Source organism: Oncorhynchus mykiss, chromosome 13, assembly GCF_057628025.1.
Source record: "Oncorhynchus mykiss isolate SJ-2025 chromosome 13, ASM5762802v1, whole genome shotgun sequence".
NCBI classification, from domain to species: Eukaryota; Metazoa; Chordata; class Actinopteri; order Salmoniformes; family Salmonidae; genus Oncorhynchus; species Oncorhynchus mykiss.
Window position 1 is genome coordinate 60,599,584 of NC_143034.1, and position 21,940 is coordinate 60,621,523.

At 44.3% G+C, this 21,940-nt stretch overlaps 1 non-coding gene across 1 annotated transcript; it reads right to left on the minus strand.

Moving 5' to 3' along the window:
• Positions 1-375: 375 nt before the first annotated feature.
• LOC110486743 (uncharacterized) lies at positions 376-5,960 on the minus strand. The gene is made up of 5 exons (XR_005035585.2): positions 5,281-5,960; positions 2,328-2,402; positions 2,148-2,220; positions 1,200-1,991; positions 376-946 (listed from the first exon to the last, which is right to left on the minus strand). It is a non-coding gene; the product is annotated as an uncharacterized LOC110486743 (transcript).
• Positions 5,961-21,940: the final 15,980 nt, after the last annotated feature.

Genomic DNA, 21,940 nt, shown 5'->3' on the forward strand with positions numbered 1-21,940 from the left:
TGCTCGCCTTGAATGACAGCTCTTTGAAACACCCTTGTGGTCGTTGCCAGGTGACAAGGTAAACAATGGGTCACATGTCAATGATGACCAGGTAAACAATGGGCCACATGTCATTCTGACCCTAAATAGTATTCCTCAACCCATTTTCTCTACAAAATGTTCTCAACAGAGCTGATAATGGACTGTTAGATATCAGTCAAACAGCAGCAATGCACAATTGCATTTATATTGTTTTGTATCTAATTACAGAATACTGTTCACTGATACACTTCTTCAGCAGAATTAGTCATGTACATGAAAACAGCATACAATAAGTGTACTGGACAATTGATTGGTGCCTCTGCATTAGCATTATAAATGACAATATGTTCAGAATTGTATGTATTGATCAGACATTTATTTGTTAATTTACATTAGGCAAGCATATCTGAAATATTGATCAACATGGACATTCATGAGAAATAAAGGTAAGAAATAATGGTGAGACATCATTTGACATAAAAAAAATAAATCAAATAGAGCCATAAACCGCAATATAGGCACCCTGCTGCCCTACAGTGTGCAGGACCCCATTGAGTCTTACAATTTGTAACTCTCATCTCCCGTCCAAATGTTAGAAAAAACTATGTAAAATAAAATGTGATATCATATAAATTACTTAGACTTTGGGAAATGCAACCAACTACAGAGATTGATGGGACGGGATCGGGAGAGGAGGGGGACCATGTAACCTGCTTCAATCAAGCAGGCTTCAGTCACCCACTTGACTTCAGTCACCCCGAAGATTGATGCTGGAGACAAAACCAGGTATGGTCTCCTCCTTGTCAGGCCTCTCACACTGGGCAGACGGGTTCTGGGATGGACAGCTCGCACATCTTCCCCACATACGGCCCTGGATCAAGGGTGACCTTGCTGAAGAGGAGATCCAGGAGCCTGTCTATGTAGCCTGTGAGGGTTTTGAAAAGGAAAATGTTTGTTAAATTGGTAGTGAAATTAATTTCATTTTATTCACTGTTCTGAGTTATGACGTCATCAATTTGTTGATGTAGCGATCTACTCATTCTACAATGTGTTTTCTGGTGTTTTTGAAGTACTCATTTTGAAATATGCAATATTTAGTGAACTTTTCAATGTTTGAATTTGGAATTTGTGTGTGCCTGAAATGCTCAATTGATTTGAAATGAATAATTATGACGTACAGTTTTGGTTGGGTCTGTCTTCACAGGCTTCACAGCATAACCCCCCCTTCTTTGGTCTGTCTTCACAGGTTTCACAGCATATCCCCCTTCTTTGGTCTGTCTTCACTTGATCTGTCTTCATGGGCTTTACAGCATATCCCCCTTCTTTGGTCTGTCTTCACAGGCTTCAAAGCATATCCCCCTTCTTTGGTTTGTCTTCACTTGATCTGTCTTCACAGGCTTCACAGCATATTCCCCTTTGGTTTGTCTTCACGGGCTTTACAGCATATCCCCCCTTCTTTTTTCTGTCTTCACTTGATCTGTCTTCACGGGCTTTACAGCATATCCCCCTTCTTTGGTCTGTCTTCACTTGATCTGTCTTCACGGGCTTTACAGCATATCCCCCTTCTTTGGTCTGTCTTCACAGGCTTTACAGCATATCCCCCCTTATTTGGTCTGTCTTCACATGCTTTACAGCATATCCCCCCTTATTTGGTCTGTCTTCACAGGCTTTACAGCATATCACCCCTTCTTTGGTCTGTCTTCACAGGCTTTACAGCATATCCCCCCTTATTTGGTCTGTCTTCACAGGCTTTACAGCATATCACCCCTTCTTTGGTCTGTCTTCACAGGCTTTACAGCATATCACCCCTTCTTTGGTCTGTCTTCACAGGCTTTACAGCATATCCCCCTTCTTTGGTCTGTCTTCACAGGCTTTACAGCATATCCCCTTTTCTTTTTTTCTGTCTTCACAGGCCCCTTTATCTTGGGAAATCTGATTTTGTATCATGGCATTCCTGCTGCGGTGGTTGCCTGGAAAGATGTGCAAACCGAGTAGATGTTGAATTTTCTAAAATGTAGATTATTAGAGCCCCAATGACACAAGCTACAGCAAATATAAGACAACAACCCACATAATTGAATGGCATAATATAATTTTCAGGGGTAAATTACAAATACTATACACACCAGAACTCCTTTTGTGGACAACATTCCTTCATATCAGCTGTTTGCTGTCAGTTCTCAGACTCAATGTAGGGGGCTTAGGGATGGAAGAACAAAAACCATATAGTGACAATCAGCTGTGTTGCAGAAAATATACTGTCAAAGTAGCCACAGTTACAGCCACCGTGTCAGACTCATACTTACATTATGGTCAGTGCTTGCAAGATAAACTGATCCACTGTCAATGATGGTTCAGCATCCATCTTCATGATTAGCTTCCTGGCAAGACACATCAAATGTTCTCCCCAATTTAAAAAAGCAACTTCGCTCTAAATGTGCACTGCACACGGGTGTTATGATCCTGTCCACCCAAAATGAAAAGCAGCCACTGCTTACGGATGTCCTCATTCTTCAGGAAATAGTGTAATGTTAAATTATCACTATGGCATCCAGTCACAACACAGTGTGTTTTTTCCGGCATGATGGTAAGTAGCTTGCTAGCTATAAGTTACAACACAGATGAAAAGTTGAGTTACCAGTATCGTTCTGCCACGTTCTACTTGAGCTATTTATGGTTTGTAAACAAAGCCGTATGATGTGCACATGTGATGGCGGTTTTAAACTTCTTAAGGCTAGGGGGCGGTATTTTCACGTCATGATGAAAAGCGTGCCCAAAGTAAACTGCCTGTTACTCGGGCCCAGAAGCTAGGATATGCATATTATTAGTATATCTGGATGGAAAACACTCTGAAGTTTCTAAAACTGTTTGAATGATTTCTGTGAGTATAACAGAACTTATTTGGCAGGCGAAACCCAGAGGACAAACCATCCAGGTATTTTTTTTGAGGTCACTCTTTTTTCAATGGGTTTTCTATGGGGATCTAGATTTCTAAGGCACTTGCTTGCACTTGCTTCCACTGGATGTCAACAATCCTTAGAAATTGGTTGATGTTTTTCCTTTGTGTAATAAAGAAGTAGGGCAGTTCAGAACAAGGGTCGAGTGAAGTGTACTGTTTGTTAGAGGCGCGTGACCTGAAAGCTCGCTCCACTTTGTTTGTATCCGCTATTGAACGCAGTTTATCCCATCTTAAATGTTATTGATTATTTACGTTAAAAAATACCTAAAGTTGTATTAGGAAAGTTGTTTTAAATGTTTGGACAAAGATTACAGGTAACTTATTAGATATTTTGTAGTCATGTTGCGCGAGTTGGAACTAGTGTTTTTCTGGATTAAACGCGCCAAATAAATTGACATTTTGGATATATAACGACAGAATTAATCGAACAAAAGAACCATTTGTGATGTTTATGAGACATATTGGAGTGCCAACAGAAGAAGCCCGTCAAAGGCAAGGCATGAATTATATCGTTATTTCTGAGTTACGTGTCGCGCCTGGTGGGTTGAATTATGATTGTCTGTGTTTGTTTGATGGGGTGCTGTCCTCAGATAAAAGCATGGTTTGCTTTCGCAGTAAAGCCTTTTTGAAATCTGGCACGTTGGCTGGATTAACAACAAGTGTAGCTGTAATTTGGTGCATTGCATGTGTGATTTCATGAAAGTTTAATATTTATAGTAATTTAATTGGAATTTGGCGCTCTGCCATTTCACTGGATGTTGTCAAATCGATCCCGTTAATGGAATTTGATCCCTAAGAGGCTTTACATATTTAAATTAGTTAAGATTACAAGACGCTACCATTGATGTATAACATTTACGGCCCTACTTGACATTACATAGGGGCAGCAGGTAGCCTAGTGGTTAAAGCATTGGGCCAGTAACCAAAAGGTTGCTGGATTTAATCCCAGAGCTGACAAGGTAAACATCTGTTGTTCTGTTCCTGAACAAGCCACTGTTCCCCGGTAGGCCGACATTGTGAATGAGAATATGTTCTTAACTGACTTGCCTAGTTAAATAAAGACAGAAGTAATCCCTGAATTCAAGTGTTTGACATGGGGGAGGGGACCAGTAACTTGACCTGTTCACCGGACGTGCTACCTGTCCCAGACCTGCTGTTTTCAACTCTCTAGAGACAGCAGGAGCGGTAGAGATACTCTTAATGATCGGCTATGAAAAGCCAACTGACATTTAGTCCTGATGTGCTGACCTGTTGCACCCTCGACAACTACTGTGATTATTATTATTAGACCATGCTGGTCATTTATGAACATTTGAACATCTTGGCCATGTTCTGTTATAATCTCCACCTGGCACAGCCAGAAGAGGACTGGCCGCCCCTCATAGCATGGTTCCTCTCTAGGTTTCTTCCTAGGTTTTGGCCTTTCTAGGGAGTTTGTCCTAGCCACCGTGCTTCTACATCTGCATTGCTTGCTGTTTGGGGTTTTAGGCTGGGTTTCTGTACAGAACTTTGAGATATCAGCTGATGTAAGAAGGGCTATATAAATAAATCTGATGTGATTTGATTTAACTTCATGATCAACTTTGTTCATGTACAGTAATTTTTTCACTGGTTTCATCCAAATATACTCAAATGTTATGAAAAACATGATGTTCACTATTCGCACCTTTAACAGAAAAACTATTTTAAAAAATGTGTTGTTTAAACATTACGAAATGTAGAGCAGTTGTCACAACAACAGATCACAGAAATTTACACAAATCTGGCCAGGGGGTCTGTGGAAGAAGTTGGTGCAATACAATACAATACACAATACAATATTATTAATCTACAATATACCCTTAGACGCACAACAGGGCCTGGGAGGCTCACAGGGATCCACAGTAGTCCATCAATGATCCAGTTTTCAACTAAAAACTTATTGTATTCCATCCAATTGTTGATTACATTTTACTTTCCATGGCTGAAGTATTGGTTAGTCTGGCCATGCATGCACTGCAGCGTCATGATTTTTTTTTTTTTTTTACCTCACTCTAAAGTCTGAGTTGTGTTCTGATTTTGAGGGGGTCCCTGATGAATTTGCTATCAGAAAAAAAAAGTTTAGGAACCCCTGGCCTATGTCATACAAACTGTATGATCAGTTTGTGTTGTTTGACAGGACATAATCGTTTTACTCCTTACTCAGCCAAGAACAAACACACACACACACACACACACACACAATTAATGTGCCATGCAGGCTATAATTCAAGGGATACACATGTCTATTGGAATACCCCCAAAATCACTATTCCTCTCACCTCCTCCGCGTCACTGCGAAGTAAACCGCGTGCAGCGAGTCCTATCCTCAGCTCGTTGATGTCGACTTTACCGTCTTTATTGAGGTCCAGTTGGTCGAACAGTTCGGCCCATCTCTCTCGCGTTTCCGGTTCCCTATCAGGGTCCGACACACCTTTGTCTTGTTCTTGACAGCGAGCCCGGGTCCAACCAAAGCAGAACCGAGCCCTGCCTTCGCCCATGTGAAATGGAGAATTGTGCAATCCTGGTGGTGGTGGCTATTACCCCAACCTGCTGCCGCGAAGCAGGCGTAGAAAATTGAAGGAGCGCTTTTTGTTCTAATGACTCCCAGTGGGTTTCGTTACGATAACCTACCTATTCAAATCCCGGAACCATGGTATATCGAAATGGCACGACAGTCTTACTGAAATAACTGATGTTCTCCCTCGGTCTCGTTACCGAGGCACCGGTTTAATATACCGAGTCGTTGCCGAGAATGTCAGTACACCGGGCGCGGTGTAAACTCTGGGTGCCTGTAATATTAATCCCCGTATCCGTTACGTATCTCGTGACATCGGCGATGATTAAATCCATGAACTAATTCAAATGAATTAGTCTGTTGGTCAGGGGACTGGCTCTGCCTTTTGGATAGGCAGTGAGTCCCCCATGCAACGAAGCGAACCAAGCTCCCGGTGTTCGTTATATTTTACCACAGCTACAGTTTTGTGTATGCATGTAGGATACCGGGTGGAATTTATATGCTGTCATCTCTGACAACGCGCTCAATGCGGTGTTTGTGTGCGAGTGTTCGTGAGAGAAAGAGTTCCCTTTTACTTTGAAAGGTTCGACGTTAGAACAGAGTGAGAGTGTTTAGGTGTAGCTGTAGGAGAAGAAGCCTAACAAAAATCATCTACTTTCACCTCTGCAGGTCCATCCTCTCCTCCCCCTCTCGTAAGATTATGATGCTTCCTTCTGTTCATTACATAGCCGTTATCATTATTGCAGCTGCTCATATGACACACACACACACACACACACACACACACGCACACACACCAGCATCAAATCACTCAAACTGTAATTGTAATCTAGCCTCTACCACACAACAGGCAACCACAGTATCCTTCTACCACAGTATCCTTAGGCCTAAACACCTGAAGGAACATTTCATTCAACTGAATTCTGAATTTGTAATGCAGGAACATTAATGTGATCTCCATTTTCACAGTGAAAGTAAAGGGTGCTGTTGGCTGCCCCATCCCCATTGAACCCATTGATAGGCTCTAATTGGGTATTAGTAGATACATAATGGGGTTTGCACGCCGTGACGCGCCTCTGGCACACTGTGGCGGAAACCGCTCGGTCAGCATGCATGGGATATGAGAGATTATACAGAGACAGTGGGAGGGAGGCTCATGACACAGTTCTAAAAATGTTGACATGGACCAGTAGTGGCTCAATATAACCAAAGTGGACTAAAAGATTCTCTCCCTCTCTCTTTCTCTCTCCACCAGTGGCATGTCCAGAATATTTTGAATGGGGTAGCCAAGATGGGGCACAGACCCAGTTAAGTGGGGCCATAACATTTTGAACCTTAATTGATGTAAGATGGATATTTTCAATATAATTACGATGGTTCAAAGCATTAAATAGTTCAGCTTAGGCACATTTCCTTGTTCAAATAAATCATAAATCAATTCCAAATGTTTTGTTACAGTGTTAGCAGTAACATATAAAGGGTATTAGCAAACAAATAATTAAACAGCAGCAGTAAAATAACATGCGAGGCTATATACAGGGGGTACCGGTACAGAGTCAATTGAGGTAATGTGTACATGTAGTCAAACAAATCACTTAAAAAAAGCAGGTTAAGTAGGTCACCTGCTCACATTAGTCTACTCCAAAATAAGTCCAGCATCCGACCAGTACACTGTGCACACGCCATTTGAATGGTAAGGGACATCTATTACAAACACCATAAGTGTAATGAAATTCAGCCGACAAAGTGGCACGTATTCATGGATGCCAAGGGAAGCCAGGATTCCACAAAAATATGAACAATAAAAAAAGGGAAAAAAATATTTTTTATCATTCTTCTCTATCCGTGTTTCATAATTTTCCACCAGTTCACAAGAAGCTGAATCTATTTCAACACAGAAAGCATCGGACCGAGACGAACAGCTCTCCTCTTGTCCCTCTCCTTGTTTGGGCGGCGGTTGACGTCACCGGCCTTCTAGCTATCGCCGATCCACTTTTCATTTAGCATTTGTTTTGTCTTTGTCTTGCACACCTGGTTTTAATCCCCCAATTACTTGTTCATTATTTAACCCTCTGTTTCCCCATGTTTGTTTGTGAGTGATTGTTTGTTGTATTGCGGTCCGTATTTGTGGCCTTGTATTTATTACGATGTGTATTGTGATATATATAAGTAAAATTGCTTTCATTACTCATATCTGCTGTCCTGCGCCTGACTCATCTCACCAGCTACACACAGACGCTAATCAGAATTACTCACCTGCGAATGGAGTCAGCAGGAGCAGACGCCCTCCCTGTGGTGGTAGAGGAGCGCGTCCAGCAGCACTGTCCTGCCATGTATCGCCATGTATCACGTGCTGCAGACGATGGATCATTGGGAGAGAGGAGGAGGTCGTCCAGCACCTCCACCAGCCCCACTACAGCAGGCCCCACTGTCCACAATTTTCGGCAGTTTTCAACCACCCGCCTGAGGGTCGAGCGGCGGGTGAACGTCTGTTCCACCTGAGGCAGGGGATGAGGAGCGCACAGGATTTTGCTTTGGCCTTCCGGACCCTGGCCGCCAGCGTGGGATGGAACGACAGGGCCCTGATCGATCACTACCGGTACAGTCTGTGCGAGGACGTTCGTCAGGAGTTGGCCTGCCGAGACACCACCCTCACATTGGACCAGCTGGTGGATCTGTCCATCTGGCTTGACAACCTTCTGGCTGCCCGCGGACGTTCGGATCAGGACCTGTCAGTTCCATCCCCCAGCACATCCGCTCCGACACCCATCGAGCTGGGAGGTGCTGCGCTTAGGGCGACCGGAGGAGGGGCCATTCCCTGCACCATCTGTGGCCGCAGAGGGCACACTGCTGGTCGGTGCTGGGGAGGTTCCTCAGGGAGTCGAGGCAGCAGGCAGGAAACTATTGTGTCACCCCAGGTGAGGCTCCAAGCTCACCCTGTTGCTCACATGTATGTGTTTATTACATTTCCTGAGTTTTCCCCACATTCCCAGCATAAGGCTCTCGTAGATTCAGGCGCAGCTGGGAATTTTATTGAACGTTAATTTGCTCATAGTTTAGGGATCCCTCTTGTTCCTGTGGATATGCCCTTCCCTGTGCACGCTCTAGATAGTCGACCATTAGGGTCAGGGTTGATTAGGGATGCCACCACTCCACTAAGCATGGTTACGCAGGCAGGAGGGTCACAAGGACAGAATCAGTCTCTTCATTATTGATTCTTCTGCGTTTCCCGTGGTTGCTGGGCCTGCCCTGGTTGGCCTGTCATGACCCCACTATTTCGTGGCAACAGAGGGCTCTTAATCTTAAGGGGTGGTCACGAGAGTGCTCAGGGAGGTGTGTAGGAGTTTCCATCGGTGCGACTACGATGAAAAGTCCAGACCAGGTCTCCACCGTGCGCATCCCCTCAGAATATGCTGATTTGGCTCTCGCCTTCTGTAAGAAGAAGGAGACTCAATTACCACCCAATCGAAGGGGGGATTGTGCGATAAATCTCCTGGTAGAATCAACACTTCCCAGAAGTCACGTGTATCCTCTGTCACAGGAGGAGACGGCAGCTATGGAAACATATGTCTCCGAATCCCTGGAGCAGGGATACATTCGGCCCTCCACTTCACCTGCCTCCTCAAGTTTATTTTTTGTGAAGAAGAAGGATGGATGTCTGTGTCCGTGTATTGACTATCGAGGTATCAATCAGATCACTGTGAGGTACAGCTACCCCCTGCCTCTCATCGCCAGTGCGATCGAGTCAATGCACGGGGCGCGCTTCTTGACAAAATTGGATCTCAGGAGCGCTTACAACCTGGTGCGTATCCGGGAGGTGGACGAGGGGAAGACAGCTTTCAGTACCACCTCCGTGCACTATGAGTACCTCGTCATTACGACGTGTATTGTGATATATTTGAGTAAAGTTGCTTTCATTACTCATATCTGCTGTCCTGCGCCTGACTCATCTCACCAGCTACACACAGACACTTTACACCTCTGTCATAGTATCTGTAGCCCATGTATCTGATGCTGTCGGGCCAAAAAGATCACCCCCTGGACACGCCACTGCTCTCCACATCTCTCTCTCTCTCTCTCTCTCTCTCTCTCTCTCTCTCTCTCTCTCTCTCACACACACACACACATGCACAGAGGGTATCACCTTGTGAACAGCTTGATGTGACTGTCTGCAGCTGCCACCTGTCATAGTCCTGTCTGATCTCTTCCCTTACCAGAACAGACATTAAACCATGGGCTTCTCTGTGAAATGAAGTCTTACTATATCCTACAGTAGTGTATTAGAGTATAGGACATGTATTTCTATATTATAATATCCCAGACTTTATGACTGCACAGGTGCAATTTAGAACCTGAAAGGGTTAGTCGGCTGTCCCCATAGGACAACACATTGGAGAACCCCTTTCGATTCCAGGTACAATCCTTTTGGTTCCAGTAAGAACCTTTTTGGGTTCCATATAGAATCCTTTTCACAGAGGGTTCGACATGGAACCCAAAAAGATTCCAGCCGGAACCTATAAAGATTCTATCTGGAACTAAAAAGGTTTCTCCTATGGAGACAGCCAAAGAACCCTTTTGGAACCCTTTTTTCCAAGGAGTGTAGACTGTAAGATCAGCTGGTATTAAGTTGGTGTACCTGAGCAAAAGATGAAACAAGGAAAACCAGTTACCATCTAGCTAATATGTAAGTAAGTCCGGCTACAGGATTTGATTAGATAAAATGAAACCTCACCATCTGCAATACTTTAGCAGTGTGATAACTGTGATGAATAGCAGCCTAGTGTTGATAGCAGGAAATCAGTCGGCCTTACTGGCACTGACTTGTTGTGTTCCATCATCACTGAGGCAACTCTCCAGTCCCACAACAAAGGCCTTCTCCCCCTCTAGAGTCAAGGGTACATCTCAATATTCTCAAGTGGCCTTCTCTCCTCAACTGCTTTCCTTCTGCTGAACTTCTCTTTAGCTAATCTGTGCATCTCAATTGTTTATAGCGGCTTTCTCTCCTCGTCGTATTTCTCGGCACTGTTGTGAAAGTGTATGACAGGTGCGAGAAAATACCTGGTGGACATCCATTATATACAGAAGCTTTCACCAATCCTGTCCATAGATTCAGTGTAAATGAAAGGGAGGAGATGAGGAAAGGCAGCCACTTTAGCCTGTTGAGATTCATCCTAAACCTGAATAGAGCTTCACCCCGAGGCTCTGGCCTTGATCGTGACTACACCATGAGGAGTGAGGACTGCTGAGGACTGCTGCTCTGAAGCGAAGCACCGAAGAACAGACTCACGCCTTGGTGAGCAGCAATGCATGTGGATTTAACTAACTATTTTCACAGAAGTGTTTTAATTTGGAGTTTACTGGACTCTAGTGTAAATTGCTTTCTCAGTTGCTATGGTGCCATTGAGGTGGATTGTTGTACGCTGTCAGGGGTGAGTTTGGTCAAATGCACAGACACACACACACACACACACACACACACACACACACACACACACACACACACACACACACACACACACACACACACACACACACACACACACACACACAGGTTGTGTGGTGGGTGTGCAGAGAGTGTGCTTTGGATCTGCACATCAAACAGCCGGTCATGGCTAGTTCCTTCGTGGCTAAGGAGTAAATTGTGGCAAGACACATTTGTTCAGTGTATTTCATGGTACCCTGGCTCCAAGAAATTTGGTAACCAGCCTGCTACCGCATTTGAATGAGATTGGATTAGAAAGTGAGTGCGATTACAACTGTAATGCTCTTGGGGTCCCTAAAGTATGGCACACTGCCAAGAACCAAGTGTTCAGATGATGGAATGAATACAGTTAGCTATATTACATTGAGCCTAATTCCCTCAGAGTAGTGTTTAATAACTTCCTCTTGCTCAGATAAGACTACAATATGCTAACTGATATTCTCTTCTCGTTCTTCTGACTGCTCCGTCCACTTTCTTCACAGTACTTATTTATTATGAACTCATTATAACGTTTCTCCCTTTATTGTTAGTCGCTATATTCCTCTCCCTTTCTTGCTCTCTCCTTCTCTTTTTGAGTCTCTTCCATTATTATTTATTATTCTGTTACTTTTTCCATCTCTCTCTCTTTCTCTCTCCGTCTCTAATTCATTCTCTCTGTTGATCTTGCTGTCATGGACACAAATGAATGGCTCTCTGTCTTTCCATGTAGAGTGTGAGCCAGTGTGTGATCACAGCACACCTCTCCACACTCCAATGACCCCCTGGGTGCATAGTATATAAAGCCATCCCACAGCAATGGCCAGCTAGCATGTGGTCATATACAAATACAGATTCAAACATACTGTTATACACATACAAATGGACGGAAGGGCGGATGGACACACACACACACACACACACACACACACACACACACACACACACACACACACACACACACACACACACACACACACATAAAGGTATCTCACGGTGCTTTAGATGATTGGCCATCTCTCAGCAGGAGGGTGAGTGGTGTTGATTTTGGGGTTCCTAGGGGCAACCACTTGTCATCAACATTACTACCAACTGAACAGACAGACACAATGACACACAGACTCAAAATCATCACCACCAACATTATTGCAGTCATCATCAATATCACTATAATTATTTTTATCATTATAATTATCAACCTCGCCATCATTTTAAGATTTCTTTTTAACCAAATCCCCATTATTATGGGCTACAGTTTAACCATAACCTACACTGAACAAAAATATAAATGCAACATGTAAAGTGTTGGACCGATGATTCATGAGCTGAAATAAAAGATCCCAGCCATGTGCTATTTTTGGAGCTGTAACTCAGCTATTCCCTCATGTCCACATTGATGAATTGTGGTACATTGTTATCAATGTTAGCTATTCATAATGTTAGCCAGGTGGAGCATGTTGTTATACTGTTGTATGTAGCCACTGCAGCCATTTTGGAATGGCAGTGTCAGCCAATCAGCTCCTTTGTTCTACACAACATGCCATACCAAAATGGCTGCTGTGGGTAACTGGTAGCTAGCATCAGTTTTCCAGGTAAACTAGCAGTACTTCAATCTTTTCGGTGTAGCAGTGTGGATAAAGGTCAAATTTAGAGTACAGTGGCATATCCCATCCCTGCATTTAGGCACGTTTTCTGACCCATATCTCGTGCTGGCTCCACACTGTCTTAATGTAACCACGATTGTGTTCAAACCTGTGCAGCTCAGTGTAAACAAGCAAAGCGGCAGTGTCTATATCTTCTGGCAAGGACTGACCCAGCTAGTTTCTTATGTCTGATGTAATTATTATTATTATTATTTAAATGTTTTATTTAACATTTATTTAACTAGGCAAGTCAGTTAAGAACAAATTCTTCTTCACAATGACAGCCTACACCGGCCAAATCCAGACGACTCTGGGCCAATTGTGCACCGCCCTACGGGACTCCCAATCACGGCCCGGTTGTGTTACAGCCTGGATCATGGATACGTTTTATGTTTTTAACGTATTTTCTGTTTGTTTTTGATTTATTAGGATCGCCATCGGCGATAGCTAGTCTTACTGAGGTCTGACACATAGCGAAAAATACATTCCACACAAAAAAATACTTTACAATTTACATACATTTAAAAACATGAACATGTAGTGTGTGTGCGCGCAGCTATCAGTTACACATGTCAGTACATACAGTACACACAACAAATAGTTCACACGGGGAGAGGCGTTGTGCCGTGAGGTTTTGCTTTAATTGTTTTGATAAGGTGGAAGTTTGTTCCATGCACTCATGGCCCTGTACAATACTGTACTTTCCTTGAATTTGATCTGGACCTGGGGACTGTGAAAAAAACCCTGGTGGTATGTCTGGTGGGGTAAGTGTGTGGGTAAATTGGCTACGCAAACAATTTGGAATTTCCTACACTGTCACGCCCGTCCTCTTCTTCTGACGAGGAGTAAGAGATATCGGACCAATTTGCAGCGTTGTTAGTGTCCATTTTAATATGTAAAACTGAACACTACAAAATACTAAATAACAAAGTGAAAGAACGAAACAAACGAAACAGTCCCATGTGGCACAAACACTGACACGGAAAATAATCACCCTCAACTCAAAAGTGAAACCAGGCTACCTAAGTATGGTTCTCAATCAGGGACAACGATACACAGGTGCCTCTGATTGAGAACCATACCATGCCAAACACAGAAATCCCAAAACATAGAAAAAGGAACATAGACAACCCACCCAACTCACGCCCTGACCATACTAAAACAAAGACATGTGCACAATACCCTTTTTTTCTGGATCTTTGTATAATTGTTTTGTCACAAAATTGTGTGTTCTCTACTCCAACAATGAATCCACAGATAAAAGGGGAAACTTAGTTAGTTTCTAGTAATATCTCCTCCTTGGACTTTATGTGGCAGTTGGCAACTAACTTTAAGGTGCATTTCCACCACCAACTGGACTGGAGTGTGGACCTCAGTTCAGCTTTCAATCACCCACGTGGGTATATGCTACTAACATCCAATGAGGAGATGGGAGAGGTGTGATTAGCAGCGTGTGTCAAAACTAGAACCAAGTTCTATTTTAGCGCCTGACCAGGCAGGGGCTCTTTGAGGTGAGCAAACAGTTTTGATGAAATTATTGAATAACATGTGCGTCAATTTCTTTTGCAACTCTTGTGCATGTAACACGAGCGGTGAGGTCAGCATGTCAGCCCTCTGATTAAAATGAAGAGCAAGACCTGCCGCTCTGTTCTGGGCCAGCTGCAGCTTAACTAGGTCTTTCTTTGCAGCACGTGACCATATGTCTGGACAATAATCAAGACAAGATAAAACTAGCGCCTGCAGTTTTACTCAACAGCAGTGTGGAAGAATGGGAAAACAATCTAGCTTATCACTGCACAGTTCTCATTAACTTGCTATTCTAAGTTGAGTGTGGCTGTGGTGGCACCCTTCCATCCAATTCCCCGCTCCTTCAGTAATAAAGGAATAGGCCTACTAGCTAGCTACCTGGCTTTGTTTTGTGGTTTCCATTGCGTGCCTCCCACTAACTCCATTGTGTTGTATCCACTCAATCAAGAGGCTGTGTGTATGTGTACTGTTCCCACAAACTTTACAGTGCGTCCAGCCAGGCATCCAGCCTAGGATGCTCCTCCATTGTCTGTTCATTCACACACATACAAACACTAAACGTGTACATTTTCATCCACCTATACTCAACCCTGTTGATGCTGTCCTCTATTCATTTGAACATGTTCTTTACTGAAACCGGGTTGTGTTCATTTGAGCACACACCATAACAAAATATGTTGCAATGTAAAAAACAAAATAAGCATTTGATATTGTATAAGTTCAGATGGTATTCGACCTGTTTCACTGTGTTTTCTTATGTTGTAACTTATGAACATTACCCTGTCCTTTATTGACTTCTTCTCTGTCTGTCTCTCTAGTGGCCTGTTTTTATTGTTGTTGTTTTGACTATGTTTTCCTCTGTTCTTATTTCCCCAGCGGCCTGGCTGCGTTGGACCGGGCTGTGAGGTGGTGGCGGTCTCTGGGTGCTGGTCTAGGCAGAGAGGCAGAGGCAGGAGGAACCTGCATTGGAGGTGATGCCCGTGCCTGGCCATGCCCGGGGGCCGAAGAGGGCCGAGTAGATAGCAGTTGAGACACTCTGCCCTACAGACACTGGTAGGAGGCAGCCTCTGCAAAGGACATAGGACAGGTGAGGAATGGATAAGGGGGCACGACACACAGATATACCCTGAGTGGACGAAACATGACATAGACTGACCAGGTGCATCTTGGTGAAAGCTATGATCCCTTATTGATGTCACTTGTTAAATCCACTTCAATCAGTGTGCATGAAGGGGAGTAGACAGATTAAAGAAGGATGTTTAAGCCTTGAGACAATTTAGACATGTATTGTGTATGTGGGCCATTCAGAGGGTGAATGGACAAGATAAAAGATGCAAGTGCCTTTGAACAGGTTATGGTAGTTGGTGCCAGGTGCACCAGTTTGTGTCAAGAACTGAAACGTTCCTGGGTTTTTCACGCTCAACAGTTTCCTGTGTGTATCAACAATAGTTCACCACCCAAAGGACTTCCAGCCAACTTGACACAACTGAGGGAAGCATTGGAATCAACATGGGCCAGCATCCCTGTGGAACTTATTTCGCCACCTTGTAGAGTCCATGCCCCGACGAATTGAGGCTGTTCTGAGGGCAAAGGGGTGTGGGGTTTAGGAAGGTGTTCTCAATGTGTTCTTAGTGAAATTCAAACGTTGCAGATTGTAAAATACATTTTTGATGTAACAGCATACTAATCAGCTACCAATATATATATTTTGTATAATATATAACTGTCTTGTATAGGCTACATTAACCTGCATGACATGAGCCGTCCTCACGCTCTCTCCCAGCTATGATAGAAAATTGTTGAGTGTAAAACCAGTCTATTAATGCCAAATAATACCGTCAGTCCACCCTCAAAACACAAAGAATAGATAGATAGTACCAGTCAGCCGGCCGGCCAGCTAGTACCAGTCGTCCGGCCAGAAAGGACCAGTCTGTTCAGCCGGCCAGATAGTACCAGTCGGCCGGCCAGATGGGATTTGTCGGCAGGCAGGCAAGATATGGTCAGCCGGCTGACATGTGTACACATACCGCACAAACACACACACATCTCAACATTAGCTTGGAATGCTATTTTGGTGTGTGTGTGTGTGATTTCACCTTAATTAGCTGTTTGCTCTCACACTGCCTTTCCAGAGAGTCCAGCTTCATACCAGCACTGCCAATCCCTTTATCAGTCTTAAACAGCCCACTGCAGAGAGAGAGAGAGACTGGAGAGGGAGGGTGAGCGAGATGGAATAAGAGAGGAATAAAGGGAAAGTGATACAAACAAACAATCAAAAAAACAGAGACAGACAAAGATCAACAAATATGAAAGTATTACAGAAAGAGAAGACAGCTACTGACACAGAGAAACAACAATCAAAACGGCAGACGCCAGTTAGAATGTCAATTGAGTTACAAAGAGATAAACTCACTCACCCTTTTTGAACAACCTAAACTTGATGCCTTTGGACTGGATGACTCTTAAATCTACGGCGAGTTCGTTTGATGTCCAGCTTAAAATCCTCACTGAGCTCTGTGTTGAAGAGGTGGAGGGGGGCAAAACAACAAAATGAGGAGGTAATGACAGATGAGGGTAGAGAAAAATATAGGATAAAATAAGAATAAATAGAGATATAGAGAGAGAATGAGTGCGGAAGGAGTAATGGCAGATGGATAGAAGAGTAAGGATTCAAAAACCTCAAACAGAACTGTCTTATGGAGACTAGCATCATTGGGACAACGATGCGCGTAAGGGTGTGTTGGAGTGTTTTAGGAGTGTTAAAGATCAGGTACCTGGACAGGTAGTGTTTGAGGAGTGTTATAGAGCAGGTACCTGGACAGGTAGTGTTTGAGGAGTGTTATAGAGCAGGTACCTGGACAGGTAGTGTTTGAGGAGTGTTATAGAGCAGGTACCTGGACAGGTAGTGTTTGAGGAGTGTTATAGAGCAGGTACCTGGACAGGTAGTGTTTGAGGAGTGTTATAGAGCAGGTACCTGGACAGGTAGTGTTTGAGGAGTGTTATAGAGCAGGTACCTGGACAGGTAGTGTTTGAGGAGTGTTATAGAGCAGGTACCTGGACAGGTAGTGTTTGAGGAGTGTTATAGAGCAGGTACCTGGACAGGTAGTGTTTGAGGAGTGTTATAGATCAGGTACCTGGACAGGTAGTGTTTGAGGAGTGTTATAGAGCAGGTACCTGGACAGGTAGTGTTTGAGGAGTGTTATAGAGCAGGTACCTGGACAGGTAGTGTTTGAGGAGTGTTATAGATCAGGTACCTGGACGGGTAGTGTTTGAGGAGTGTTATAGAGCAGGTACCTGGACAGGTAGTGTTTGAGGAGTGTTAAAGATCAGGTACCTGGACAGGTAGTGTTTGAGGAGTGTTATAGAGCAGGTACCTGGACAGGTAGTGTTTGAGGAGTGTTATAGATCAGGTACCTGGACAGGTAGTGTTTGAGGAGTGTTATAGAGCAGGTACCTGGACAGGTAGTGTTTGAGGAGTGTTATAGAGCAGGTACCTGGACAGGTAGTGTTTGAGGAGTGTTATAGAGCAGGTACCTGGACAGGTAGTGTTTGAGGAGTGTTATAGAGCAGGTACCTGGACAGGTAGTGTTTGAGGAGTGTTATAGAGCAGGTACCTGGACAGGTAGTGTTTGAGGAGTGTTATAGAGCAGGTACCTGGACAGGTAGTGTTTGAGGAGTGTTATAGATCAGGTACCTGGACAGGTAGTGTTTGAGGAGTGTTATAGAGCAGGTACCTGGACAGGTAGTGTTTGAGGAGTGTTATAGAGCAGGTACCTGGACAGGTAGTGTTTGAGGAGTGTTATAGAGCAGGTACCTGGACAGGTAGTGTTTGAGGAGTGTTATAGAGCAGGTACCTGGACAGGTAGTGTTTGAGGAGTGTTATAGATCAGGTACCTGGACAGGTAGTGTTTGAGGAGTGTTATAGAGCAGGTACCTGGACAGGTAGTGTTTGAGGAGTGTTATAGAGCAGGTACCTGGACAGGTAGTGTTTGAGGAGTGTTATAGATCAGGTACCTGGACAGGTAGTGTTTGAGGAGTGTTATAGATCAGGTACCTGGACAGGTAGTGTTTGAGGAGTGTTATAGATCAGGTACCTGGACAGGTAGTGTTTGAGGAGTGTTATAGATCAGGTACCTGGACAGGTAGTGTTTGAGGAGTGTTATAGAGCAGGTACCTGGACAGGTAGTGTTTGAGGAGTGTTATAGAGCAGGTACCTGGACAGGTAGTGTTTGAGGAGTGTTAAAGATCAGGTACCTGGACAGGTAGTGTTTGAGGAGTGTTATAGATCAGGTACCTGGACAGGTAGTGTTTGAGGAGTGTTATAGATCAGGTACCTGGACAGGTAGTGTTTGAGGAGTGTTATAGATCAGGTACCTGGACAGGTAGTGTTTGAGGAGTGTTATATATCAGGTACCTGGACAGGTAGTGTTTGAGGAGTGTTATAGATCAGGTACCTGGACAGGTAGTGTTTGAGGAGTGTTATAGATCAGGTACCTGGACAGGTAGTGTTTGAGGAGTGTTACAGAGCAGGTACCTGGACAGGTAGTGTTTGAGGAGTGTTATAGAGCAGGTACCTGGACAGGTAGTGTTTGAGGAGTGTTATAGAGCAGGTACCTGGACAGGTAGTATTTGAGGAGTGTTATAGATCAGGTACCTGGACAGGTAGTGTTTGAGGAGTGTTATAGAGCAGGTACCTGGACAGGTAGTGTTTTAGGAGTGTTAAAGATCAGGTACCTGGACAGGTAGTGTTTGAGGAGTGTTATAGAGCAGGTACCTGGACAGGTAGTGTTTGAGGAGTGTTATAGAGCAGTTACCTGGACAGGTAGTGTTTGAGGAGTGTTATAGATCAGGTACCTGGACAGGTAGTGTTTGAGGAGTGTTATAGAGCAGGTACCTGGACAGGTAGTGTTTTAGGAGTGTTAAAGATCAGGTACCTGGACAGGTAGTGTTTGAGGAGTGTTATAGATCAGGTACCTGGACAGGTAGTGTTTGAGGAGTGTTATAGAGCAGGTACCTGGACAGGTAGTGTTTGAGGAGTGTTATAGAGCAGGTACCTGGACAGGTAGTGTTTGAGGAGTGTTATATATCAGGTACCTGGACAGGTAGTGTTTGAGGAGTGTTATAGAGCAGGTACCTGGACAGGTAGTGTTTGAGGAGTGTTATAGAGCAGGTACCTGGACAGGTAGTGTTTGAGGAGTGTTATAGATCAGGTACCTGGACAGGTAGTGTTTGAGGAGTGTTATAGAGCAGGTACCTGGACAGGTAGTGTTTGAGGAGTGTTATAGATCAGGTACCTGGACAGGTAGTGTTTGAGGAGTGTTATAGAGCAGGTACCTGGACAGGTAGTGTTTGAGGAGTGTTATAGAGCAGGTACCTGGACAGGTAGTGTTTGAGGAGTGTTATAGAGCAGGTACCTGGACAGGTAGTGTTTGAGGAGTGTTATAGAGCAGGTACCTGGACAGGTAGTGTTTGAGGAGTGTTATAGAGCAGGTACCTGGACAGGTAGTGTTTGAGGAGTGTTATAGAGCAGGTACCTGGACAGGTAGTGTTTGAGGAGTGTTATAGAGCAGGTACCTGGACAGGTAGTGTTTGAGGAGTGTTATAGAGCAGGTACCTGGACAGGTAGTGTTTGAGGAGTGTTATAGAGCAGGTACCTGGACAGGTAGTGTTTGAGGAGTGTTATAGAGCAGGTACCTGGACAGGTAGTGTTTGAGGAGTGTTATAGATCAGGTACCTGGACAGGTAGTGTTTGAGGAGTGTTATAGAGCAGGTACCTGGACAGGTAGTGTTTGAGGAGTGTTATAGAGCAGGTACCTGGACAGGTAGTGTTTGAGGAGTGTTATAGATCAGGTACCTGGACAGGTAGTGTTTGAGGAGTGTTAAAGATCAGGTACCTGGACAGGTAGTGTTTGAGGAGTGTTATAGAGCAGGTACCTGGACAGGTAGTGTTTGAGGAGTGTTATAGATCAGGTACCTGGACAGGTAGTGTTTGAGGAGTGTTATAGAGCAGGTACCTGGACAGGTAGTGTTTGAGGAGTGTTATATAGCAGGTACCTGGACAGGTAGTGTTTGAGGAGTGTTATAGATCAGGTACCTGGACAGGTAGTGTTTGAGGAGTGTTATAGATCAGGTACCTGGACAGGTAGTGTTTGAGGAGTGTTATATAGCAGGTACCTGGACAGGTAGTGTTTGAGGAGTGTTATAGATCAGGTACCTGGACAGGTAGTGTTTGAGGAGTGTTATAGAGCAGGTACCTGGACAGGTAGTGTTTGAGGAGTGTTATAGAGCAGGTACCTGGACAGGTAGTGTTTTAGGAGTGTTAAAGATCAGGTACCTGGACAGGTAGTGTTTGAGGAGTGTTATAGATCAGGTACCTGGACAGGTAGTGTTTGAGGAGTGTTATAGAGCAGGTATCTGGACAGGTAGTGTTTGAGGAGTGTTATAGAGCAGGTACCTGGACAGGTAGTGTTTGAGGAGTGTTATATATCAGGTACCTGGACAGGTAGTGTTTGAGGAGTGTTATAGAGCAGGTACCTGGACAGGTAGTGTTTGAGGAGTGTTATAGAGCAGGTACCTGGACAGGTAGTGTTTGAGGAGTGTTATAGAGCAGGTACCTGGACAGGTAGTGTTTTAGGAGTGTTAAAGATCAGGTACCTGGACAGGTAGTGTTTGAGGAGTGTTATAGATCAGGTACCTGGACAGGTAGTGTTTGAGGAGTGTTATAGAGCAGGTACCTGGACAGGTAGTGTTTGAGGAGTGTTATAGAGCAGGTACCTGGACAGGTAGTGTTTGAGGAGTGTTATATATCAGGTACCTGGACAGGTAGTGTTTGAGGAGTGTTATAGAGCAGGTACCTGGACAGGTAGTGTTTGAGGAGTGTTATAGAGCAGGTACCTGGACAGGTAGTGTTTGAGGAGTGTTATAGATCAGGTACCTGGACAGGTAGTGTTTGAGGAGTGTTATAGAGCAGGTACCTGGACAGGTAGTGTTTGAGGAGTGTTATAGATCAGGTACCTGGACAGGTAGTGTTTGAGGAGTGTTATAGAGCAGGTACCTGGACAGGTAGTGTTTGAGGAGTGTTATAGAGCAGGTACCTGGACAGGTAGTGTTTGAGGAGTGTTATAGAGCAGGTACCTGGACAGGTAGTGTTTGAGGAGTGTTATAGAGCAGGTACCTGGACAGGTAGTGTTTGAGGAGTGTTATAGAGCAGGTACCTGGACAGGTAGTGTTTGAGGAGTGTTATAGAGCAGGTACCTGGACAGGTAGTGTTTGAGGAGTGTTATAGAGCAGGTACCTGGACAGGTAGTGTTTGAGGAGTGTTATAGAGCAGGTACCTGGACAGGTAGTGTTTGAGGAGTGTTATAGAGCAGGTACCTGGACAGGTAGTGTTTGAGGAGTGTTATAGAGCAGGTACCTGGACAGGTAGTGTTTGAGGAGTGTTATAGATCAGGTACCTGGACAGGTAGTGTTTGAGGAGTGTTATAGAGCAGGTACCTGGACAGGTAGTGTTTGAGGAGTGTTATAGAGCAGGTACCTGGACAGGTAGTGTTTGAGGAGTGTTATAGATCAGGTACCTGGACAGGTAGTGTTTGAGGAGTGTTAAAGATCAGGTACCTGGACAGGTAGTGTTTGAGGAGTGTTATAGAGCAGGTACCTGGACAGGTAGTGTTTGAGGAGTGTTATAGATCAGGTACCTGGACAGGTAGTGTTTGAGGAGTGTTATAGAGCAGGTACCTGGACAGGTAGTGTTTGAGGAGTGTTATATAGCAGGTACCTGGACAGGTAGTGTTTGAGGA